Raw genomic sequence first — 19,732 nt, 5'->3', positions numbered from 1 at the left:
GGCCTGCCTCCCTCCACCTGGGGGTGGACTTTCCCTCTGGCACCCCCTCACCCAACAGTTCTCATCTCATGCAAGAAGGGAAGTTCTCCTTCGGGGAGGGGCCTCGAGCAGATGCCTGCATCCTGGGCACTGAACCTGCCCGGGCCCTCCGGCTGGGTGCCCATGGCTCTCGCGTCTGGGTGAGCCCGCTGGGGAAGGCCCGGCCGCCTTTGAAGAGGGGAAGGAGATGGGGCCCACCCTCACCCCGTAAGCAGCGTTGTGTCCCATATCCTGGACTGGCCTCTTTCTTCCGTGCCCAACAGCGAGCCTGGCCTTTGGCCCACCCAAGAGTTGAATTCACCCCCGAAAAGGCGTGTGTCCCCCTCCCGCTCTGTTGAGGGCTATATTTTTGGCTAGTGCCATATAGGAGGTAAATTCCAGGAATTTGTATTATGTTTTGCACACCTTCCAGGAATCTGTGTTGTTGAAGCCCTCTGGCCTTGGGGTTGCTTTCATTTGTCCTGCCAAGAGCAGCCCTTTTGGTCCCCAGGCTGAGCCCCGCCTGGCATGCCTGCCTGTCTTCCAGATGTTTTGGTCGGAGCAGCCCTCCGTGGCACAAGCGCCCCCCCCCCCCCAGTATTCTTACATTGACTCTTCCTTGCATGGCCGTTGCAGCCAGAGCTCTGAGCGGGGCCAGCCCCCCCCCCCCAAACACCGAAGATCGCTTGCATGGCCTTGATCTCTTGCTGCCTCTCCCCCCCTTGCCCCCACATCCTCTTAACTATGCAAACTGCTCTCCCAGTAGACCAGGCCGCCCTGTAACTGCTGCCTGGTGCGACCAGGGTGGGGCTGGACTTCTCAGCCCTTCCTAAAAGCCTATAGGCCCAGTTCTTGGCTTTTGTTTTGCACTCTTCTTTCCTCGGTTCCTTTCCTTCTTTACTGGTTTCTGGGTTTAGGGGTGACGGCGGAGAGCTGAAATGACTTGAGCGTTGAAGAGGGCCGACATGTATTTTTGTGGCTCTTTGTGCCCGGACAAAAACAGCTTGAGAAAAGGAGTTCCCGGCCACCGGAGGGCTGCTGTGACCCTCTGGCAGAGAGCCTCCAGGTCCCGCGGTGTGTGTGTGGGGGGGGTTGCCGTCTCCTGCCCCACCCTTCAGCGCTGGCACCTCAGACCGGGGAGGCAGGACTTCTCCGGCCTTGGTCGTGTCCTGACTTGGACTCCTGAGGAGACAGGAAGGAGAGAGCTGGCTGTGGAAGGCCAGCCCGGTAGAGGGCCATTGCAAGGTGGGACCCTGCCGGTCAGGCCCCGCCTCATGCCCTCCGGCTCTGCCCAAGACAAGGTGGGCATTCAACCCCCTTCTCTGTGTCCTTGGGCCTCCTGGGAGCTCTCCTGTGCCGCTGCCGGTGGTTTTGTGTTAACATGACATTCCCAATCATGCTATCGGCAGCCCTCTGCGGAGGCTGGCTGTTATGTGCTTGCTAATCCGCAGCGGCTTGGCAGGGGCTGACGTGAGCGGAAAGTTTGGTTTGAATCAGCGGTGAGATGGAAGCGCTACGTGTTGGGGCTTTTCACCCCTGAATTTTAAAAACATCCATTCGTGTCGGGAGTTGAATTTGGCAGAATTCAGGGCAAAAAATGGCAGTGCGTTGTCTGTCGCCGCTGTCGCGTGGCCAAGCGTCACCCAGCCCAGTTTTGAGCGTTGAGGGTTCGAGTTCCTCTTTGTGCCCCAGACCTATTCCCAGCGGCTGAGGGGTTGCCGAAGCTGCCCCCCCCAACGGGTAGTTTGGCCCTTTTGTGCCCTTGAGCCGCACGTGGCACCTTCTGCCGGGACATCCGTTCCAGAGGCCTCCTCGGCTGTGGTTGGAGCTTTCATTCCTGTTCCTGAAACACTGGAGCTGCCCCTCTGTACGAGGAGCTGTAGCTGACCTTTACTGGATGCTTTGTGTTCTCGCGCCTCCCCCCCCCCACCCCAGCACCATTTGATACTGCTGTCAGAATTTTAAAATTGGGGAGGGGGGGTTATATCTCAACACTACTCTGGGAAGGGCGGTGGTGTTCCTCTTGGGGCCGAACTGTTGTACCATAAAGGGTTTTAACTTATTTGAGGGCAAGCGCATGAGAGTGTCAAGGCCTTTTATTTATTTGTATGCACTTTTAATATGCAGAATTTATATTTTTATGTTTTAAAAAAAATCATTTCCTTTCCGAAAAGAGAGTTTGGATACAAAGGGGTATTGGACGATTAAAAGTGGAAAACGTAATAAAAGTGCAGTATGTTTATTCCAGGGCGCGGGATCTTGGGGGGCTGACGCTGCGCGGTTCCTTCAGGCACCCCCATTGCGCTCCCATGTTCTGGACGGCATTGGCTGCCCCTTGCCAAGAGCCCCTCCCCCCCGGTCTCCTTGCACAAGAGGGGAGAAAAGGGTCTTGCCCGCTGGTGCTTCGTGCTTCTTCTGCCAGGAGTCCTCGGACCAGCTCCATTAACACAAAGCTGGGGTGAGGATATTTAGGTTGGTTTGAGCAGTTCGTGTTCCTCCTGGGTTCCTATTTACCACGTCCCTGCAAGCTCCCCCAAACATCACAGGCTTCCTGAGCCTTGTAGGAGAAAGAGTGGGTGGGACAGAGGGAGGAAGGGGGATAGGCAGGCCCCATTGCTCTATGCCACCCCATGGTCCTGTTTTCTCTAGCTGGCCAGTAGGTGGCACACGCTCCCTTTGTGCCGGCCTTCCCTGCGAAGGGCGAGGACCACGGAGGGCTCAGCTCCGCCAGGAATCCATGAGGGCATTGAGCAAAGGCTCCCTGACTGCGCCCCGGGGCTTGGCCTGGCCACATCTGGGTACATTTTCCTTGGCAGGATGCAAGTTCCTGCTGTCGCCACCGTCACCTTGGGAGCAGAGGCACCCTTCCGTTGGGCAGAAGGAGCGGCTGGCGTGTTTGCAACCAAATCGGTGCTCCATCTGCCACAGGTCTGGCTTTGGCCCTCTGTGCGTGGTGGTAGGGGGCATGTTTACTTCACTGTGGGGTTGAAAACTGATTCCCAAAGCAGGTGCCCCTGTACTGTGGGCGCCCTACCCACCCCGGGAGTCTGGAGGTGCCACGATTTGTGTCCAGGTGCACCTCTGAGACCAGCGAGAGGTCGCGGGATGCACTCTCAAGAGTCAAAGCTCCCTTTGTCAGACCCTGTTTGTCTCTAAGGGGCTGCTGGGCTTGAACGCCGCTCTCCTGCTGCAGGCCAGCGTGGCTGACCTCCTGAAAAGGATCTGTCTGTGCCTGGCGGTTTGCAATGAACGGTCAGCTTCTCCACCTTCCTTCCTACTGATGGCGAATTCTGCTGTACATCCACTCCCTCCTCCCGCCACAGTTTCTGGTGGTGATGCCACGGAAGAAGCACCAACAGTCCTGATTTGATTCTGGGCACCCTTACAGGTCGTGCTGGAAGGGGAGAGTCTGAACCACCAGACACAGCCCAGCAGCCTGTGGTGCGCAAGTCCCGCTGGACGTCCCCCTCTCGTTCCCCTCAGCTGGTCAGGCCCTGTGTGGGCTAGGAGGTGTTCTTATTTTCCACCTCGGGCACCAAAGGCTTCTGGGACAGGTGAAATATGGAGCCCCTGCCTCAATCTGGAGAGAAGCTGGCCGCTGGATCACCCCTCCGTCCTCCCCGCACGGGATTGCAGGGTCAGTAGGGGTGCTGCTGGCCCACTCAGGGGAAAGCTTTGCCCAGCAAACCGCCGCAGCCCTTAGCCGTGGGTGTTGCTGTGGGAGGGGGCAGGGGCAGGCCCCCCCTCCTCCTCAGACTTCCTTTTCAAACCCATAATTATTTTATGCCTTGTATGGAGATTGCCGTGACAGATGTCATATTAAAGTGTAAGGGCATCACTTATTTATAGGCGATTGGATTACAGATATATTAATCTGGCCTCGGGCTGCACAAAATTAGAGTTAATATATTTTTATGGTTTGTTACGTTGGCCAATATTTTTATAATTTGGGGGGCGGGTTCTTTGCCTGCCGGTGGCCCAGGCAGGGTCTGGAGCTGGCGACTGAGAAGCACCCAGGGGGCTTCAGCAGTGGAAGGGGATGGGGTGGCATGGGGGGGGGGCTTAGGCCAAATCTGGGTCACTGGGCGAGGCTAACCAGCAGGCAGCTGCAGGGCCCAGCTGTTCTAGGCCTGCAATTACGGCAGAGCTCAGCAGGATTACTGGATTGTCAAGCAAGAGTCCGGGCGGGGGCTGGGGGGGGGTTGGAGGTGGACAGGAAGGGCTTCCTCCCTGAGAAGGCGGATGTGGGACCAGGGAAGCTCCTGTGGTGCGCAATGGAGCCTGGGCTCTGGGGAGTGCATTCGCTTGATCCTCCTTGGCTCAGTCCCCAGTTGACGGTGGGTGGGTGGTGGTGGTGTTTGGGTGGAAGGCGAGGGGGGAAGGTCCTGGCAGACTTCTGCTGCTCCACGGAGACCCCATTCCTGTCTCTGGCAGAGTGGGCAGGGCTCAGGGGTGGTGGTCTTGAGGGGAGAGCTTCCTAGAGAGGCTCTGCCAAGAGCCTGGCTTTCAGGTCTGGAACACCTCCGGGGCCCTCATGCCCCTCACGCCTCTGCTACTGGGCCTGGGCTCTCTCCCAGCGAGAACCTGCTTGCTGGGGTATGCCCTGAGCAGCCTTTTCCCCTTCCCCCCCCGGGGGGGGGACTGTGCCCCACCAGAGCAAGTCTCTCGGGACAGCTCCCCTCTTGCCTGCAGGACGTAGTGCAAGCGAGCTCTCCATCCTCAACTGCCCAGCGATGTTGCAGCCCTGGCTGGAGGAGAAGCGCGTCCACTTGGCTGCCTGCATCCCTGGCACGCCGGCCCCTCTTCGACCCCCCCCCCCAGCCTGCCGTCTTGTGTGATGCACTGTGAAGGTTGATTGGCAGGGGCCATCCATAAATTACCCTGTGTTAAGGGCTGTCGCTGCCACCCTCGGCCTCCTAAATTCTGGCCTAATGAGCCTCTCGCTTTCCCTTCCTCAGCGTTTTCTCCTGCTGCTGGGTATCGATCCCTCCTCCTCTGTGGGGGAAAGGACCAACTGTTGACAATTTATGGTCACGTAAACCCGGCTCCCTCTCTCTTAACAAAAGTGGCACCGTTAATAAAACGCTCTGACAGCTCCCGCGGTGCGGGCGGCCGAAAGCGATAGCAAAATGGATCTGGCAGTTGCGTCTGCGTGGAGCTCGGTGGGTGAGAAAGGAGCCCTGCTGTGGGCAGATCCCATCACCCCAGGGCCTCTGCTGTAGAGGCCCCTTGATCCCCTCTCCAGTGCCGAGGGACTTGGGCAGTGGTGGGCCTTGTGCCAAGACAGAGAGCCCTGGCTTGGCTGCTCCCGGCTGTTGGTGTAGGAATGCACCAAGGAGCCCTTTCTGTCTGGATGGGCCTTTCTTCTGGGGAAGGTTCTCATGTCCCTGCAAGAGACCTGTGTGTGTGTGTGTGTCTTGGGGTGGGAAGGGGCCATTCTCGAAGAGAAGAGGAGAAGATTGAGAGGGGACATGAGAACCATCTTCAAGTACTTGAAGGGCTGTCATAGAGAGGAGGGTGCCGAGTTGTTTTCTGTTGCCCCAGAAGGTCGGACCAGAAGCAAAAGAGTTTCCGTCTAGACATTAGGAAGAATTTTCTAACAGAGCGGTTCTTCAGTGGAACAGGCTTCCTTGGGAGGTGGTGAGCTCTCCTTCCTTGGAGGTTTTTAAGCAGAGGCTAGATGGCCGTCTGTCAGCAATGCTGATTCTGTGACTTAGGCAGATGATGAGAGGGAGGGCACCTTGGCCATCTTCTGGGCATGGAGTAGGGGTCACTGGGGGTGTGGGGGGGGAGGTAGTTGTGAATTTCCTGCATTGTGGAGGGGGTTGGACTAGATGACCCTGGTGGTCCCTTCCAACTCTATGATTCTATGATCCAGATTCAGAGCCCCTTTGGTTTGCAAGAGGGACTCATTCCTGCACTGCACCCCTTGAGCTGGGAGCTGGTGGATCTTGGCCAGGGCAGACAGGTGGCCCCTGCACAACCTACCCTCATTGACGTCACCTGGAGAACTGTCGTCAGGCGCTTTCGGGGGGACCCTGTGAGCGCCAGGCCTTTTCTCGCTGCAGGTGCTTCTGTGCAAAGGGTCTTTTGCACGTTGCTGGAGTGTGGAGCAGGTTCTCCTTCCGTCTCCCATGTTTCCTTCCTCACGATGTTCACGGCGGCTGCCGGTGATGGAATTAACGTTGCTAAACATACTGAATGTTTCTCAAAGCAATTTATCAGCTCCATGACAAACACAACTGTCAGCCGCTGCCAACACTCGGTTTTAAATACCTCTTCCCCTGTGCACAGAGAGAGGCGTGTGTTGGCTTCGGCGCTGGGGCCTCATCATTTTTTAATGCGCTGCAGTCCTTTGGCTGATAGAATATTGATGGCTCGGTCTTTTATTTATCAAGAGAACGGAGGGCCTTGCGAGGCGGGACTGTCAGGGCCTGGCCCACTCTCCACCCCCTCCCCTCTTTCTTTCTGCCTCTAGCCCTCCCCTCCCTGGTCTGCCACCCCATCTGTAGGTGGTAGGTGGCCAAATCTCTGCCTGTGGTCCAGGGCTGCTTTCTAAAGGCGCACCTGCAGCCCCTTAAGCTGAATTTGTTTTGCACTTGCTCTTCTGCATATCACTGCCTGTTCTGAATTGTCTTTGCTATTTGGGGGGGGGAGAGATTTGCCTTCACCTCTGTTTTCACTGGGGGTCCGGGCCCAGAGGAAGGGGGCTCTTGAGTTCAGGTATCAGACGTCCCCCTTGGCTCAAAATGGTTGCAGGCCCTCTGTTGGCCGGCCTCTCTATGATGTCAGAGCAAGACAGCCCATGCCCTCAAGGAGGCCGTGACAGTTCAGTCTGCATATCTAGGGCCCTGAGGAGTGACACTCGTGTGTGCCAGTCCCTGCAGGGTGACAGAAGGGGAGAGTGGGTGGCACTCACGCGCCCCCCCGGTGTACTGGTTGGCCCTCGTCTTAGGAACCAGGGTAGCATACTGGTTAGAATGCACTAGGATCTCGGAGATCTGCTCCCTGCTATTAAGCTCACCAGTTGACCTGGGCCAGTTTCTCTTATCTTTCTCAGCCTAGCCCACCTTTTCTCAGGGGTATTGTGAGGCTACAATAAGGATCACAGAATGACGTGTGCTGCTTTGAGCTCCTTGGAAAGGCAGGATAAAAAGGTGCTGTTGAACACATGAACACATGAAGCTGCCTTATACTGAATCAGACCCTTGGTTCATCTTAGTCAGTATTGTCTACTCAGACCGGCAGCAGCTCCCCAGGGTCATCCAGGTCAGGGCTAAAAAGAGGCAAGGCACAGGCCAAGAGGCCCACCACTCTCTTCCCCCTTGCTTGCCAGCACTCACCTCTGCCCAGGTGTGGTTTGGGTCAAGGGTGGCTCTTTGGCTCTGAGCAACAGTCAATGTCTCCACCAAGAATCACGAGGCAGGTTCCCCTTCTCACTCCCCAAAACATGCTACTGGTGCAAAAAAGAGCCTGAGTGACTGAGCCGGGAGACCGTAGAGCGGTTCTGGCCATGCGGCCCCAGCCATGTATGATGGGGCTTGGAGTGGGGTGGGTGATGGGATGCCCCTCCAGCTGTTGAAGAGGGGTGGAGCCCCAAAGCCCGGTTCAGGTGGGTTTGTGTCTGCTGTCCATGGAATTGAAAATATGGACAATTCCAAATCGAGCTGTGTGCGAAATGTTGTGTTGGTTTTGCTGCCTGCCTGACCTCTCCCGGCAGGAATGAGACCTGGGGCCTTTCCAAGGGGGGAGGGGGTCATGGGCACCATCCTTTGGAGTGATGGGGATGGAGGTTTCCAGGGACGTTCTCTCCTGCGTGGGATGGAGGGGCTCAGCTGGCCCCTCTCCTCCTCTTCTCCTTCGTATTGTCTCTGCAAGGAATTCTCTCCACTCTCCCCTTCCCCAATTCCTTAGGGACTGCAGATGCTTGCTTTTTTCTGCAGGGGAGGTCAGCTTTTCCAGGGCAGAGTTGGCGCCAGGCCTTGCAAATCAAGCTGGGCTTGACGACTCTGCTCCAGCAGTGGCGAAGTACCGTTCCGCCTGCCATTAGCAAGAGCCTCTGCTCTCTGAAGCTGTCCTGGGCCCTGGGCGGCCATCTTGGAGGAGTTTGATATTTCCTCGATGATTTATCTCTGGTAATGAGCTCTTGACACACTTTCCTTCAAGGGTATGGATTATCTATTAAGGCTGGCGCTGGGAGCCGCTGCTTGCTCGTGACTTATTGCCAGGAGCAAGCGAGGTTCTTTTTGGGCAAAGGCCTAACCCTCCCAGGCAGATCCAGAACCATCTGGGGGAAGGAGGGTGCTCCTTCCTCTTGGCAGAGTCCGTGCAGGTTGGGGGGGACACCGTCCTCTCGGGCTGGAGCCAGGGATACTGGTGCCCGCTTCCCCAGGACTGTCAGCCTCCCAACAGGTGTTTTTTCTCCTCCTGTGGGTCTGCACAGGCCTCCTGGTTTGTGCCCAGCTTGTCCAGGGCAAGCTAGAGCTGTTCACGGGGGGAGAGAGAAGCTCACCCCCCAGCCCCAAGTTTCCAGCAGTGCCCTGTTGGGGCTGCAGAAGCACTTGTCTCTCTGCCTCCGCCCCAGCTGGGGTGACAGGAAAGGGAAGAAGTGATTTTGGGGGCTGTGCAGGTGAAGCCACATTGATCCAACCAGCTTCCAAATGAAAACCAGCATTTGGACTTATTGCTTTCCGCCTGGAAATTTGATTACATTTTTCTAGGGCCGTAAATCTGCCTCTCGTTCTGCGATGTTGTTATTAAAGCTAGTGTTGAATTTGTGTGTGGGGTGCGTGTGTGTGTTGGGGGGGGGGAACGATACTCAAAATTTCAATCCTCGCTCTGACATTCCAGGAAGTTAAAAAGCAATTACAGAGTGTGCTTTGCCTCGGGACAGAATGAATCACCCAACACAGCCGCTCGGCTAGAAGAAATTAAAGGCTGAAGTGACTGCATTTGAGGGGGGGGGGAGGATTAAGCTGAGCATCAAAGGTCAATTAAAGTAGAATTGACTCTTTTATTTTTAATATTTTTGCTTATATTCCACACCTTCCCCAGTGATCAAAAGAAGTCGGCACTTACTTTGCGCAGTTACTTGCTGAGTAATAAACCCACCCTGCGCTTTGTTTCACAAACCTGCTGGTGATAAAACGTCCTCTCAGACAATGTATGTGAATCTCTCAGGTTAAGGATTGGGGCACGGGGCGCTTCCTTACCAATTACAGGTCTAGCAATTGGTGTGTGTGGGGGTGAGAAGGTGCCCTGATCCCTGACGTGGGTCCAGGACGTGCTGTTGCAACCAGAGGGGGCACCTCTGCTGTGCCAGGCAACACAATTCAGCTACAACTAGAAACAAGCTTTTTAAAAAACGTGAAAGGCCTTTCTAGTCTGGGGGCGGGGGTTGTCTTGGAAATCAGAGTGCCTCCGAGCAGACCTGCCAGCCCTCCTGTGTGTTTGTAGGGGAGGGGTTGCTTCGGGGCTGCACGCCCTCCCAGAGAGCGGCAAGAGCAGCCCAATAAATAAGTGTTGGGCGGTGTGTATCGATGTCCTGCCTCCCGCTCTAAGCCAGTGGGTTGTGGTTGTCGTTCCAGGGAATGCCTGGGAAGCTCAGTGGGGGTTTCTCTGCATGGGGCTCCCTGCAGCATATGAGGCTCCCTGGGAGACAGCGCCTGGCCTTCACGCAGACAGACAGTTGGCTCAGCCAGACTTTGAAGGAGCTGCGCTTGAGTCCTGGGGATGGTGAGGGATACTGCAAGGCCCATTTCTTGCCGCTGGAAGAGTCCCAGTCTCTCTTTCTCCCTCCCTCTCTCTCTGGCTCTGAACCATTTGCTTGTCTTTACTGCCACAGGGTTCTGCTTCCTATCGATTTCTGGGCCCATTAATGGCGGTGCTGAGGGTGTCATGTGCGCTATAAACGTCTCTCTGTGGCGAGGGCTAAATCCAGCCCAAGGGCGGCAGCGGGGGGCAGGGGGGGCTTTGCACAGCTTCCTGGCCAGGCCTTCCAGACTCCCGCAGCTTGTGCAGGAAGGCTCTTAGCTGAGGCTCTTAATGGGCTGGCGTCTGTGTCCTGGGAAGGGAGCCAGCTCTCCTTCCAGCCCTCTCAGATGCCCGTGAGATCCCAAGAGCAGAGGAGGGTTGGCTGCCCCCTCCCTCCACCCAAGGCCCCGCCCCCTCCCTTCTCTTCAAGGAGACAGTGTGGGGGATGTGTGAGGAAACTTTTCCTCCTGGATTTTTGAAAGAAAAGAGCTTGCCATGCTGCGGGTGGCCCGTGGCAGCCTTGACATGAAGGGCACCGCTGGCCTCTTTCTTCTCTCCGCTTTCCTCCTGTGCTCCAAATGGACGTGATTGTTCCGTTTTTCAGCAGAGATGAAGAGACCATTAAAATGTAAAAAAAGGCACCTGGTGGAGGTGGGGGAAGGAGAACATTCAGAGTTGAGTTGGTATTGAAGGTAACCTTTTAAGCGTCATGAAAAGTCCAGCCAGGGCTTCCGCACGGGGCGTTTTCGGCTCCACAGGGCCTCTAGGACACCTTAAATCTGGTTCATCTCAGAGACACGGATCTCACGAGCATCTTTCACCTTACCCCACACCTGCTGGGGTGCTCTCTTTCCCCCTCCCTTCTGCTTTTCTGGGGATCCGGTGTTCTCGCAGGTTCACTGGTGGCCACCGGCAAAGCCGTGAAGCCGGCCGGAAAGCCTTCACAATTTCCACGCTATGGCAGTTATGAGGTGAGGATCGCCAAGGCCAGCCCCTTCACTAGAGATTGAATGACCCCCCCCCAAGAATATCACCGTTGCTTTTATTTCATAATCAGCATTGAGTCTGTGACAATGGCAGAATATAAAGAAACCCCTTCATACGAAGAAGTTCCCGGTTGTGGTTTTGTTTACTTCACCCTCATGGACCTGGTGGCAATAAGAGGGGTGGAGGGTGGTGGAAGGCTTAGGAATGAAGCCCTTTCTCCCTATCCGGAGGGCAGGGAAGCTTACAGAGTAGATCCCGGAAGGCCTTTCCTGCCGTTTGGAAAGGGACTAGGTTCTTAGGATGGACGGGCGACGTACCAAGGAGGCTGACATGGTTGCCTCTTGTTTCTCAGAAGAGCAGAGACTGCAGGCATCTGGTGGAGGGAAGGGGACTCTTCCTTCAGAGCTCAGTCTTGCTTTAAAGGTTGGTCTGACTTCTCCGCCAGCAGGTTGCCCTGTGTGAACGTGGGAGTGTGCTGAAGGAATGAATGAATGAATGCCTTTTGGGAAACTAAGGGGGCGGTGGGATAGTGTTATGTTCTGAGCTCGGAAAGGAGGTCTGCATTGTGTGCGTGTGTCTGGTGCTGCGTGCATGGGCCCCCTTCCCTGTGCAGAAGTTGCAAAGGCATGCCTGTGAAACACCTTCCCTCAGCAGAGGAACTGAAGCACCTCTAAGGACTGTACCACAGGGTGGACTGAGTGTGCCCCATAATGGAAGCCATGCTATGCTGGTGCTTTGGAGCACAGAAGCCGTCAGGCACATGCTGGCAAGCCCTTCATCCAGCCTTTGGCAAAGGTAGCAGCCACTTCTTGGTGGCTGGGCTCTGGTGCCAACAAAGGAGAAGAGATGCCCGAAGGGGTGTTGAGGGCCGTGTTAAAGGGCTAAAGAAACTGCTGCCTTAGTTGCTTCAATTAAGTGCAGTGGGAAACTTTAATCGGTCGCACTCTGGCCCAGGGCAGCTGCTAGCATGACCCCCTAATTCCAGGTCTTCCGGTTGTTGTTTTTCCCCGAGGAGCCAAACTTCCATGAATTATCAGCAGAACCTCTGGAGGCAGGAGCTGCGAAGGAGAAGTCAGCCCTGGCCTCCCTGGGAGGATGGCATGGAACCAAGGCAAGCTATATGCTTTCTCCTGGTAGGGTTTTCAAGGAGAGCCCGGCTGCCTCGTACAGTTTGCTGGAACAGACATCTGGAGTTAACGCTGCCTGCTTCTGCAAGGAAATGCCAGCATCCCTGCCAGGACTGCAGGCTGTGCCTATCACCCTCCTGCTACCTGAGAGGGAAACAGCCACTCTTCACCCAGTTTCCCAGGCAGGAAGAAGGGGTGTCTCTCTTTCTTTGGCTGTATGGGGTGGGTATAAATCTCCCCCTCCCGCTGGCCACGGCTCTTCCCTTAGGGCTGGCCTTCCTGTAGGAAGCCCATCGGCTCCTTCCAACAAAAGTGTTTCTATTCAAGCACATTGGTGGAAGCCGACTGCGCCTTACGTCTTGTGGCTTGTCCAGCCTTTAATGGCATCATTAGGAAACTCAAATTTTCTCTGTGTTCTGCATCGTCAGCTTAGCCAGAAAGGGAGGCAGAGGCAGAAGTCTGCACAGAATCTCAGCGATCCCTTTGGCACCTTTGTCTAAGAAAAAAACCCTTGAAGAAACAGAAATTCCAGCTCTGCGATACACTTTCTGGCAAACTGTGCTTCACTTCTCAGCTCATTCAACCCCTTCACAGCTCTACCCGGCTTGAAAATTTTGTATCGCCCAAATCTTGGCTCGAGCAGACTCCTTTTGTGCACCCCCAGTTTAAGAGAGTGTGTGTGAGAGAGATAGTTTATAATTTGATGAATCCTGCCGTCCAGAGAGAGAAGGGGCCATTGCTCTATCTTCCTTTCCCCTCCAAAATGATAAATTAGGCACAAAACCTGCAGGAACGCTTGCAGTTCTCTGCTATGAATTATAGATCACGGCACCGTGTCAGCCATTAGCTGCTTTCAAAATTTCTCACTAACAAGGGCTCAGCAACGGCTTTTCAAGCCACAGTAAAAATCTCTCTGCCTGACTGACACTCCACGCAGCAGCAAGGACTCCCGTTAGAGGTGCCTCCACGCAAGCAGGGCGCCATTTCTCCCTTTTCCAGGGAAACAGAAATGGGCTTCAATCCCCAAAGAGGTCAACCACCTCGCTTGGACCAGCCCCTTTGCACACAACCATCCAAAATGACTGGAGGCCGCCAGGGTTTCCTTTGGAAGCCCCTTAAGCTGTGGCACCCCAGCGTGCTTTGGGCCAAGCCCACCTCGCAGGGAGGTACCCTCTCCCCTGGAAGACACTTCGGGCTTCAGCCGCTCTCTGGTGGGCTGTGGTGGGTGCTTGGAAACTCGCTGTGCAACAAAGACCAGGCCCCATTTTCACACCGGGGGTGGGTTGGAAACGGGAGGAGCGAAGCTGGGATGTCTAGAGCGGCTGCTGTGGGCGCTGCCCCTGGTGCTGAAAGTAAGCTGTCGAGGAGCCCTGGAAGGGTGGCTGATCTTCAGGACCCTGGACAAGGGCCCTGCCCAAGATACCACACGCCTCGTCCCGAGGGCACCAGAGACTTTGGCGAGCCATGCCTGGGAGCCAGCTGTATGTGGCCATTCCCTTGGGGCAGCAGCCCAGTCAATAAGGAGGGGGCTTCTAGGACACCTTGCTTGATGGAGGTGGAGGATATTCTGGCTCCTCAGTGGTTTACCCCGTCTCTTCCTTGAGCCCCCTGCTGCGCAAAAGGTTGCCTTCTTTTTAGCACCCCTTCAGGCCCACTTTGCCATCCCATCCTTTCCCTGATGCAGCGCCTTGGGTGTGGGCCCCAACGCTAGGATTGCTTCTGAAGACAAGCTCTGGTGCTCTGCAGGTAGTAGGGAAATCCTTCTCAGGCCCCATGTTCAACCTCCCCAAATCCACAAGACTGGCTCCATGCCTGCCTGGCAGGGATCCCAAAATTGGAGTCCAGGAGCCCCTCAGAGACCAGCTAGGTTTTCAGGGTGGGAGCTTTGGGGCATCGAAGCTCCCTTTGCCAGGCAGAGTGCAGCTGGAGCTGAAGGGTGGGCAGGCAGCCAGGGGGGCGAATGACCTCTGCTTGCTCGTCCTCATTGGCTCCCAGTACAGGGCTGTGCTCGGCTCCCCGGGCTAGGAGCGCATTAAGGCTCGGCTGCGCTGCACGTCTCAGGGCACCTGTCAAGTGGCATTTTTCTCTCTGCTTAGAAATGCATTTCTCCTGACATGTGGCTCGCACACAAACATTTACCGCCTCTCCCACCCAGGGGCGGGAGCAGGGAAAGAAAAGAACCCAGCCAAGCAGAGGGCGAGGTGAGCCCTTTGGGGACTCGGCTGCCGAAGGAGGCGGGGGGGGGGGGGCTTCCCAGGCCTCTTATTAAACAGCAGGGCAGCTGGGTGGGGAGGGGGCATGCACACACGCTGCATAGGTAGTCAGGGTTTAATCACCTCTTTTATGGCATACTTTTGCTTTTTTGTTTTAGGAATTAGGGCTTAATGAGTGCATGGCTCTCAGACAGAGGCATGACTAAGCACCGAGAAATGGCTGCAGATGGGGTGGGCGGGAGATCAGCAACTGCTCCTCGGAAGGAGGGGCGGGGGTCTGGTACAGGGAGATCTTGTCAGAGGACAGGGAGCTCTGTCTCACACACCAGAGCCTTCAACTCTCTCCTGCCTCCCCTTCCTTTTGCTGCCTGGGGGCCTTGCAGGGAGTGGGGAGGAAAACTGCAGAGAGCCCATGAGGAGCAGCAGTTCAGGAGAGCAGGGAAAGGTCTCCTGCCCTCTTCTCTGAGTCATCCAGGCTGGCCACCTTGGCTGGCTCCTGGCCCCACTGCTGACCCGGTGGCTGTCCTGTTGGGAAGAATTCAGGGCAACACCCTCTGGAGAACCTTTGTCACCATGCTGGATTATTGCAGGGCTGCCCTTGGCAGAGCCTCTGCTTTGCATGCTGAAGGTCCCAGGCTCAACCCCTGACATATGTCAGTCAGAGCAGGCTGTGTGGGCCTCCACGGAAGATGGGCCTGAACGCAGCTGCCTGTGTATGCAAACCTGGGCTGCAAACCTTGTCATCCCCAGAGGGTCTCAGGCAGCAAGACTGGAACAGACTTCTGCAGTCGAAGTAGACCATCTTGCTCTAGGCGTATGAAGGATTTGGCCCACCCCAGTGCTGTTTGCATGTCTGTGGTTGTGTGGATGCTCCGACTGGTGCAGGACCCGATTGCAGGGCTTCCTCCTAATGGGGGTGTATGTGTGTGTTCACATCTCTAAAGGCTTCTGAGTGTCGCCTCCAGAAACTAATTTGTAAGGAATTCAGTAGAATTTGAAGGGCGGGGGGAAATGGCCTGCCAAGCTCTGAGTTCATTGACTGAACTGTAGGCGCTCCCAACTTGTTAGTGGAATGTCAGCCTTTAGGAAAAGAAGGGGGGGAACCCTCAAAGAAGCTACTTAGCTGGATTCCTAAGTGCCTAAGAGAATAATTGAGGTTCCATGTATAAATCAATAGCTAATTTGAGAAAAACAATAGGCAAGAACAGGCTAATTTAATGCTTCAGAAGAATCCTGTTGGGATCTCACATGCACAGCCACTGGGGCTTGGCCGGTGTGAAATAAAGGTGGGATTCATTTGTATTCATGATCCGATTGTTCTGCGTGGGGCAGCCCACGCCTCTTTATTCCGGAGCTCAGTGGGTCTTACTTCCAGGTAAGCCTCCTCTCTGCATCACTGCTTCAGCTGCTGGGAACTCTGGGATTGAACCAGGAAGCTCCCAGCTGCAGGTTTAGCTTGTGCACATCTTTGGGCAACACCCTCCTGGAGCACACGAGGGTGTGAGCGGCAGGCAGGATGAGGCCTCTGACTGAGCTGGACCAGGGATTAAAGGCCAAGGGTCTCAGCATCAGAGCAGCGCATCCTGCCTCCACTGCAGTTCAGAGGGCCAAATTGCACATCCCAAGTTCCAGTCCTGTCATGTCTTGCTTTGACCCTCAGTTCTCCCTTCCCCCAGCCAATTGTTCTGCAGTCTCAAGACAAGCTCAGAAGAAGAAGAGATGAAAGGGGCCAGGATGAAGAGGGGGGGGCTCTCGCTCTCTCCAGGGGTCGGGTCGGGGTTCAACGTCCCTTTGAAAAGACCTTTTCTGTTATCTGATTCCCCCCTATTCTTCTGGCTCTGCTTTTCTGCTCTGGTTTTGCGCACCATTTTGGCTAGTCTTGACCGTGACCTCAGAGCTCCTTTGCAATGGATATCCAAATGCTGTGCCTGGGTTTTGCCTCTCGCTGTGGGTGGCTGAGCAGAAGCTCCAGTCTGGCTGGCACACACTGAAATTGTCGTCCCCCCCCCCCACACACGCACAAACACTTCTGTGCTGCGTTCTCTCAGCCAGCCTGGCAAGCCAGGGCAGGGTCCGCTTGAGGGGGAGTGCCAGTGAGGTGCAGTAGTGGCTAGCGGGGTGGGGGGGTCCAGGGTCAGCCTGCCCTTGTCAGCCCATTTCCTGCAGATCTTTTTCCATTTGGGAATTACACAGGAGAGAGAAGGAGCGAGCAAACTCACTGGGGTGGCCCCAGCCCCCCCATGGGAGGCTGGCTAAAAATGCACAGTCAGCTCTGTGAGATTCCTAGCAGGGTACCCCCCCCCCAAATACACACACTCTATGGACTGACATTTGGGGAGCTTTGGGGCCCTAGGTGGCACATGTCCAAGCTGGGACTCAAGGCGAGGGTTTTGGCCCTTAGCCCTGGCCAGCTCCAATAAAGGGTGGGGGGAGAGAAAAAACTGAACTGGCCTGGACCACCTCTTCCTTGATCCCCTGACACACACACCCGGTCCTGGCCTCGGAGAGGCCCCCCTTAGCCTCAAGGGAGAGGCCTGGGGCTTATCTTGTGGCCTGATCTGACCCGGCCTCCAGCTGAGCTACCTTGGGAGAAACTAGGGGGCAAATCCTTCCCTCTGCCACTTACTCCTGAGGTGTCTCTAGCATAGCCCCCCTCCCCTCTAGGACTGTAACAGGGGCAATAATCTCCAGACCCCCAGGGCCAGCAGCGGTGGCACCAGACGCTAAGCGGTCCTTGGCCATACTGCTGCCCTGCAGCTCCCTCAGCCTCGGGTGGGGGAGGCCAGTGACCCCCACAGCCACCCTCTCTTTCTCCTCCAGTGGCTCCGCAGTCCTTCCACTTCAGCTGCCTGCCCAAAGGAGGCTCCCCTGGGCCTCCCTCCCAGCACAGACCGCCTTGCGCTGGGGGAAAAGGGCCTTTTGCAGCTGAAAGCAGCCGCCGTTGCTGCCTCTCCAGGGTGATTTAGATGCGAGCGGCAAACGGCCACCCTTAAGAGGCACTGCAGCGGCTGGCTGCAGAGATCGATGGGTGATTCAAGGAGTCCGGGGCACCAGGAGGCAAAATCACCAGCTGCCCGGTGGCTGTATGGCTCTCCGGGGCCGGGTGGCCCTCCTTGGCCAGGCTGGGAGCCAGCAGGAAGGAGTGGGCTCTGAGCCCCAGTCCTGGGCAGCTCTGTGCCCCGCCGCCTGCATCAGCCCAAGCCTTCTTCCAGGGGCAGATGAAGATGAAGGCATTCAGACCTCCCATCCTTTCCGGGAGTGATCAGGAGGTACAAGCGGTCACGCTCCATCGGGGACCCATCTTGGCAGCTCCCAGGGTGTGTGGAGCCAGCCCATTGAGCTGCACAAGCTCTGAGTGACAGGCAGGAGACGAGAAATGCAAAGGACCACTGAACATGTGGCAAGAATTGACCCCGTGGGGTAAGGAAAGGGCCTTCTATGTGCCGGCGGTCATTGCAACATCCTGTGGAAATGAGTTCCACAGGCTCATTATGTGTTGCTGGGAGAAATACTTCCTTTTGACATCCTGGCCAACCCCAACCCCCAGTGTATTGGATGGCCCAAGGTATGAGTGTGTTGACTTTCTTTCCCCCCGCCCTGGCACTGGTGCTGTGGATGCCTTCCACAGGGCCATTCCCCACGTGACTTATGATTGTGGCCACGGCTTTTTACTGAAGAACCTGTGCTGAGAACTAAGTGTGGGTGTGTGTTAAGTGCCGTCAAGTCGCTTCTGACTCATGGCGACCCTATGAATGAAAGTCCTCCAAAACGTCCTATCTTTGACAGCCTTGCTCAGGTCTTGCAAATGGAAGGCTGTGGCTTCCTTTATTGAGTCCATCCATCTCTTGTTGGGTCTTCCTCTTTTTCTGCTGCCCTCAACTTTTCCTAGCATGATTGTCTTTTCCAGAGAACTAAGTACTGTGCCTGTAACCATTTAAGATTTGAACTGCTCGTAACCAACCAAGCTCTGTGCCTCTCTTGAGGAAAAACAATCCACCTAACTACCTCTCTGTAAATAATAAACCTCAATTTATATTAATTATTATAAAATTAGCTTCAGCCTCTAAGCCTCTCAATTTCACCGGGGGGGGGGGGAGAAAGAGAAGTTTCTTCTCACACAAATGTGACAGACTGTGGGGTTTAAAGAATATTAAAAGCCCTCTCAGTTATTATTATTGTGTGTAACAGCAGAAAAATTGGTGAGGGTTCAGAAAAGGAAGAAGGACCCTCACATTTAACTGGCGGCAGCGCCGTGATATGAAAATGCCCACGTTTTTGAGTCCCAGTCAGAATAATTTTAACATCTAAATAAACTTTCATCTCAGGAAACTAAAATGCCCGGTCCACGCAAAACAGGAGACCGGCAAGGAGATACAGAGCCTAAGGCGGCTTCTGCTGGGGACGAAAACCCAAATCAGGAATTAGAGCTGAAGAATATGAAAATAGAGATGGCTGAGACAGAGGCGGAGAGGGGAGAAGGCTAAGACTGAAGCAGAGAGAGAAATCCAGCTAGGCAAAATTCAAGCAGAAATGGCGGGAAGGGGACTTCAGGAGAGAGAGGAAGAGCGGGGATCTGACAGGGAACATAAGAAGCGGTTTAACGACGAGGGAGCTCCAATTAAGAGCCGAGTTACCATCTCCACACAGAGATGAAAATGTTCCTGTCATGCAGTAGAAGAGATTGCCCAAAAATCAGAGAGGGGATGATTATTGAAGCGTTCTTTTTGAATCTCGAAAGGACCTGTAGAGACTTTGGGCACTTTCATGCGGCCCAAATACTGCACTTTCAACCCACTTCCAAGGTGGATTTTACTGTGTGAACTGGCAAAATCCACTTGCAAACGATCGTTAAGGTGCACTGAGAGTGGCTGGAAAGTGCATTATTTGGGCTGATGTTATTATTTGGGAATGAAATATATGCGCCCTCACATTAGTGGTGGGCTGAACGAAGTTTATGCTGAGCTGATAGGTGAAGAGATCTCTGATTGTTTCCTCTTCAGAGCGGGAGGGAGATATGGCGTCACAGCCGAACAAAGCAAGAAAGGCCCTTCCGCGAAACGAAGAGAAAACCAGGAGAGACTTATTCCCAATTGGGCTGTAGATTAGACAGAGACCTAAATAGATGGGTAGAAGGGAGTAAAGTTAAAAAAAAAACTTTTGAAGAGCTGAGGAATTTATTTGGTGGGACTGAAGCAATACTTTAAACAGGTTCCCTCACAGTGGAGCTGGTTCATAAGAGACAAAAAGCTCAAAACAGTGGAGGCACTGCTGGATGAGATTGAGGAGGATCACTACTTCAACCTCCAGTGGTGGCTGCTATTACAACTGATCTCCAGCTGATAGATATCAGTTCATCTGGAAAGAATGGCCGCTTTGGCCATTGGGCTCTATGGCATTGAAGTCCCTCCCCAAACCCTGCCCTCCTCAGGCTCTGCCCCAAAAACCTCCCACCAGTGGCGAAGACGGACCCAGTAACCCTAACGGGTGGGTGGCTACAGGCCCAGGCTCTGCTTACAAGCACCCAAGGAGGTGGGTGGAGGGGGAATGTGCCCCTCCAGACCCCCAGGACAAGGGCTTATGTGGGCCCTGCCTCTGTCTCCTGCTTCCCGGGGCAGGAAACTGGGCCACAGGAGA

Source organism: Euleptes europaea, chromosome 21, assembly GCF_029931775.1.
Source record: "Euleptes europaea isolate rEulEur1 chromosome 21, rEulEur1.hap1, whole genome shotgun sequence".
NCBI classification, from domain to species: domain Eukaryota; kingdom Metazoa; phylum Chordata; class Lepidosauria; order Squamata; family Sphaerodactylidae; genus Euleptes; species Euleptes europaea.
Note: the sequence above shows the minus strand (reverse complement) of the source record.